Here is a 6,747-nt window from a genome sequence, read left to right on the forward strand (position 1 = left end):
GATGCCAATCCACTCAGACACATTGAGTATTACATCATTCTAAATGGCACCAAGCCTAACGCGCCTACGGGTAAAACCATGCCATTCAATTTCGAGGACAATTACTGCACTGAGGTCAGCTGTAATGTCACAAATGCGATTGGAACTGGGTCACGGAAACTTGAAGAACCGCTTTGCCCAGGTGAGTTTTCGTCGATTGTAATTAAAGAATTCACATGATGCAATTTAGTTGTATCTTTTAATTAAAAAACACTCATAATTCAATTTCCGCACTCTGTTCACATAAATTAATTTGTCCCGGCTGTAACATCTGAGTTGATGAGACATTCATTTCTTTTAACATTTACTTCCATAAAACCTCGCCATTGTCATTCTGTGTCAGAATGTTTCTATAAGTAAAACAAAATATGAGTTTGAGATTGGAATTTTCTTTTGAAATTCATTACTTGATCACAATTCTCACTATACATATTCTCGGTTTACATTTCAAAGGTGTTGGTTGCGTATTGCTTTGGACGACAGAAGGTGTAAGAAATGTTAAGATCAAATAATATTAACTTTTTATATGTTTCTGTTCATGCAGCTCCTGCCACCAGTCTCACCATAGCTGTTGATGGTGTAGACCAATTCTCTGGTGCAATAGTGACCGTGACAGAGTATACTGACGTCACACTTTCCTGCACAGCACTGGGAGCTATACCACGGGTGTCCATAGACTGGTTTAACGACGGCAATCCTCTTACACCTGACACCGAAACGATTCCACCTGCTGGTGAGGCAACAGATACACAGAGTATATGCAGCCCATTCATCCCAACACGAAGTGATGATGGGGTCAGGATAGAATGTCGCACAATAGGACCTCAAATTACACTGTCTGAATTCATTACCCTCAATGTTTTGTGTAAGTTACTTCTATTTATATTGTAATTGCTCTATTACCTGGAATAGCGTTCTGAAAAAAAGTTGATTAATTTGTATATGCATAAAAATTGTATGAAAGCTTATCTTAACGTTTGGTTAACTAATATCACCTACACATAGACGTTTGAATCAGAGCTAATGAAAATCAGTTAAATATAGTGTATGATTCGGAAGATCTGAACAAAAGGCAAATATTGTTTAAACTGACTTGTCCAAAGTTTGTGATGATGTATGCCGGAAAAAAGAAACAGGCGCTCTACTTATAGTCTCTGACTCTACTTCAGACAAAAAAGAGGATTTTACAGACGTCAGGGAGTTGTCAGGTCATCTGCTTTGTACCCGTTCACGAATGTGTTACTAATTGCAAACAAAATGCGCACTAAATTTGGTGGATTAGGGACGATATTTAAAAAAACAAAGTCATTTGCCGTCGATGGTCGGCCAACCATCATTGGAAATTGATACACCCAATTTCATTTTTCTTGACAATGACATCATACCAGGTGCAATTGATTTTACAGAATGCTTAAGACTATTATTTACTTACGGTCTAGAACATATTTCACAATAATTTGGAAGTTTTTTATGTTTGCATATGTTGTACATTACCTTCAACCCAAATGTACGTATACAAATCCAAAATGTTAGACGGCATGTCGTTTCAATCGCAGCAGTATCTTGCTCGAAGACTTCCGAGAAATAAGTTACTGGGTTCAAGACATCAGGCTCTCTTTTTTTCGATCAGTGTGAAAATAATTATTGGCCGTGACAGAGAAGGCATAAATGTTGAGGAGTTGTAATTAAATTTCCTTTTCTTTTTACAGTTTCTCCGGTAGTAACATCCCTGAAATACAGGGACGGAATCATCACTTGTGACGCAGATGCCAATCCACTTAGAAACATTGAGTATTACATCATTCTAAATAGCACCAAGCCTAGCGCGCCTACGGGTAAAACCCTGGCATTTAATGTCGATGACAATTACTGCACTGAGGTCAGCTGTAATGTCACAAATGCGATAGGAACTGGCTCACGGAAACTTGAAGAACCGCTTTGCCCAGGTGAGTTTTCGTCGATTGTAGTTAAAGAAATCAAGTCATATAATTAGCCTTTAAATGTTGAGTTTTCTACCAGCAGAAAAAAACCTAAAATTGACTTAAAAGCCCAATTTCCCAGAAACCAGATCGAATTAAGTTTGATTTTAGATACTGATATGAACCATTTCCTTTTTTGTTCTTTTTAGAAGGATCAAATAAAGTGGTTGTGGTTATTCAAAAATACAAACTCTCCAAAGAAAACAGTCAGTGGACATTCATTTTATTCCTAGAACCTCAGGAAAATATTTATTTCTATTACTATCAAGATGACTGTTTGGGTTTTTTTTCTTTTGAAAAAAACTGATGCAGTCTGATCCATTAGTATCATTATCAATATCATTATCAGCCCATCTTTTTGATCCAAAACAAAAGCTTTAAGAACATTTAATTAAAACATTTTTTATGTAAAATCTCGACTCGTGGAATGGAACATTTCATCGGTCACCGAATGAAATTATTCTTTCCATTGCACGAACGTGAAACATTCATTATTTGTTTTATAAAACACCTGAATAAATCCTTGTCATCTGATTGGTTGACTTTTAATAGCCAATTTATTCAGGTTAAAAACTGTTGAAAAGTTCGACAGGTTCATCGAGTTTATAAAATGCAAACTGTTCAAAAGGTTGAGAACAATCATATTCAATTTATCTCGATTTGAAACGGCGCCACCACCAGTAGCAGTGACACCGTGCAATGGAAGTTCGATTCACCGTGCAATAGAACTTCCATTGCACTGTGCGCTGCACGCCACGCACGCACCGTGCGTTGGTACGAATAATTCAATGACATATGATAAACGATCCACCAATCAGATGACGGGGATTTAATCAGGTGTTTTATAATTCGGAATAATGAACGTTCGGACTATTGAACCTTATTTTCGTTTCGGACTTTTGAAACTTCGGACTGATTAACCTTATTCTAAATTCGGACTATCGAACCTTCGGATAAATGAACCTTCGGATGAATGAACCTTCGGCTTAATGAACCTTCGGCTTAATGAACCTTCGGACTATTGCATCAAATGCTCGGATTAACAACCTCATTTCATTTTCGGACTACCGAACCCCCTCTTATGGAAAGTTTGTGCATTCGGAATATCGAACCTTCGACTAAAGAACTTTTGGACAATCGGACCTTCGGACTATCGGACGCCCCCCCCCCCCCCCGGGCATCCTAACTACCTTGCCCCCCCCCCCCCCCCGATGCTGAAAGGGTTAAGAAAAAACTCGTATTTTCTTCAGTAGATAGACCATATTTTACTTGTGACGTGGACTAGTTAACTTTCGGATTTTCTACAGTAGATAGACTTTATTTAACTTGTGACGCGGGCTAATGAACCTTCGGATTTTCTTCAGTAGATAGACAATATTTAATTTGTGACGCGGACTAATGAACCTTCGGACTAATGAACCTTCGGCTTAATTAACCTTTGAACTATTGCATCAAATGCTCTGATTAACAACCTCATTTCATTTTCGGACTACCGAACCCCCTCTTATGGAAAGTTTGTGCATTCGGACTATCGAACCTTCGACTAAAGAACTTTTGGACAATCGGACCTTCGGACTATCGGACGCCCCCCCCCCCCCCAGGGCATCTTAACTACCTTGCCCCCCCCCCCATGCTGAAAGGGTTAAGAAAAAAAACTCGTATTTTCTTCAGTAGATAGACTATATTTAACTCGGATGTATAATATTAACATATCTTGTATTCTGGTTGTCTGACCCTACTTCTTACCACACAAAACACTTTATAGACGGGAGGGAATTGTCAGTTCAGGAAACAAGACTAGCTTGTTTTGAACCCGTTCATTGATGTGTAACTGCTTCCAAACAAATGTTGATTTACCGAATTTAGTGAATTTGGGGCATTATTTGATATAAAAATCATTTTTCCAACGATGGTCGGCCAACTGTCGTTGGAAATTGGTAGAAACAAAATCCATTTTTCTTGAAAATAACAGCATTCCAGCTGCCATGATTTCATTGTATGTATACTATTTTTCACTAACAGGCAAAAAATGTATTTCATAATAATTTGGTAGACTTTGTTATGTTTACCAAATGTACATTACCTTCAACCGAAATGTGCATTTACCTATCCACAACGTTATAGGCGGCCTGTCGTTTTAATCTAAGCAGTATCCTTCTCAAAGATCTCCGAAAAAATATCAAAACATCATGCCTCTTTTTATTCTAAAAATATGCATTTGTTACAGACAGGGCTTAAATGTTGAGGACTTGTTAATAAATTGAACGTGTGCAATTCCTTTTTTTTTACAGTTGTTCCCGTGGTAACATCCCTGACATACAGGGACGAAATCATCACTTGTGACGCAGATGCCCATCCACTCAGACACATTGAATATTACATCATTCTAAATGACACCAAGCCTAGCACGCCTACGGGTAACACCCTGGCATTTAATGTCGAGGACAATTACTGCACAGAGGTCAGCTGTAATGTCACAAATGCGATTGGAACTGGGTCACGGAAACTTGAAGAACCGCTTTGCCAATGTGAGTTTTCGTCGCTTGTAATTAAAGAAATCAAATGATGCAAATTTGTTGTATCTTTTATTTGATAACAGTGACAAATTATTTCAAATTAGGTTTGCCCTTCACCGACGTATAAACACTGTATACTCAGTGTGTTACCTCCCGAGTGAAAGTTGGAAAACATCACTTTGATGGGACTCGAACCCACGACCTCCTGCTTTCTAGTGCAGATCTCTTACCCCTCTCGACCACCGAGCTAACGGGATCGCTTGGCTGGTTCGAATCTGATGTACATAGCAGCGGGTACCGCATTAACTATTCATAAGATGGAACTTTGCGTCGAGATGATGTAAATCAAATTAGGTTTTGCCCTATAAGACATCTGCACTTGAAAGCAGGAGGTCGTCGGTTCGAGTCCCACCCGAGTGATTTTTTCCCCAACTTTCACTCAGGAGGTAACACACTGAGTAAACAGTGTTTATACGTTGGTGAAGGGCAAAACCTTATTTGAAATACATCACCCCGACGCAAATTCCATCTTATGAATAGACAATTTATTTCTTCTGAACATCCGAATGTGGTTGTGGTTTTCTATTTCCACACATTTTCATATTATTTACTTCGTCTGGGCTGTAACATCTGAGTTGATGAGACATTCATTTCTTTTTTAACGTTTATTTTCATAAAACCTCGCCAGAAATCTCTGGCATTGTCATTCCACGTCAGAATGTTTCTATAAGTTAAAAAATATGTGTTTGAGATTGGATTTTTTTTTAAAACTCATTACTTGATCACAATTCTCTCTTTACATATTTTCTGTTTACATTTCAAAGCTGTTGGTTGCGTATTGCCTTGGACGCATGGGCGTCGCCAGGATTTTTTCTAGAGGGGGGCAAAACATTTTTTTGCCAAAAAATGCTTGTATTTCTCAACACATTCTCGATTTATCAGTTTTAGAGGGGGGCAGGGAAATTTTGCCCCCCCCCCAACTCATTAAATTTACACCACTTTGTCTTCGCGCCTCTTTTTCTTTTCTTTTCTTTTCTTTTTTTTTCTTCCTTTTTTGTTTTTTGCTTTTCCAGGGGGGGGGGGGGGCAAGTGCCCCCCTTGCCCCCCCTCGCGACGCCCATGCTTGGACGACAGAAGGTGTAAGAAATGATGTTAAAATCAAATGATATCAACTTTTTATATGTTTCTGTTCATGCAGCTTCTGTCACCAGTCTCACCATAGCCGTTGATGGTGAAGACCAACCCTTCGGTGCAATAGTGACTGTGACAGGGGATACTGACGTCACACTTTCCTGCACAGCACTGGGAGCAATACCACATGTGTCAATAGACTGGTTTAAAGGTGGCGATCCTCTTTCACCTGACACCGAAACGATTCCACCTGGAGGTAAGGCAACAGATACACTTAGTACATACAGCCCCTTCATTCCAACACGAAGTGATGATGGGGGCAGGATAGAATGTCGCACAGGTGGACATCAAACTACACAGTCTGAATTCATTACACTCGACGTTCGCTGTAAGTTACTTCTATTTATATTGTAATTGCTCTATTATCTGGAACAGCGTCCTGAAAAAAATTGATTTGTACATGCATACAAATTGAATGAAAACACATCTAAACGTTTGGTAAATTAATATCACCTACAAATAGACGTTTGAATCGTTTGGTTCGATAGTCCGAAGGGCCCAATAGTCCCAAAATAGAATAAGGTTTATTAATCCGAAGATTCGATAGTCCGAATAGACATAGGGTTTGATAGTCAAAATCGACAATAAGGTTCGATAGTCCGAATTGATAAGGTTCGATAGTCCGAATATACGGTAGGGTTTGATAGTCCGAATTGAGAATAAGGTTCGATAGTCCGAATGGGCAATACGGTTCGTCATTATGACACTTCAGACTATCGGACCTTACTGTTGATTCGGACTATCGGACCTTATAGTCTTTTATATGTCAATATACAAATAATGAATATTTCACGTTCGGGCAATGGTAAGAATAATTTCATGAGGTGACAGATGAAATGTTCACCTCATGAAATTATTCTGACCATTGCACGAACGTGAAACATTCATTATTTGTTTTATATAACACCTTAATAAATCCTTGTCATCTGATTGGTTGACTTTTAATAGCCAATTTATTCAGGTTAAAAACTGTTGAAAAGTTCGACAAGTTCATCAAGTTTATATAAATGCAAACTGTTCAA

Source organism: Patiria miniata, unplaced genomic scaffold (assembly GCF_015706575.1).
Source record: "Patiria miniata isolate m_02_andy unplaced genomic scaffold, ASM1570657v1 HiC_scaffold_25, whole genome shotgun sequence".
NCBI lineage: Eukaryota > Metazoa > Echinodermata > Asteroidea > Valvatida > Asterinidae > Patiria > Patiria miniata.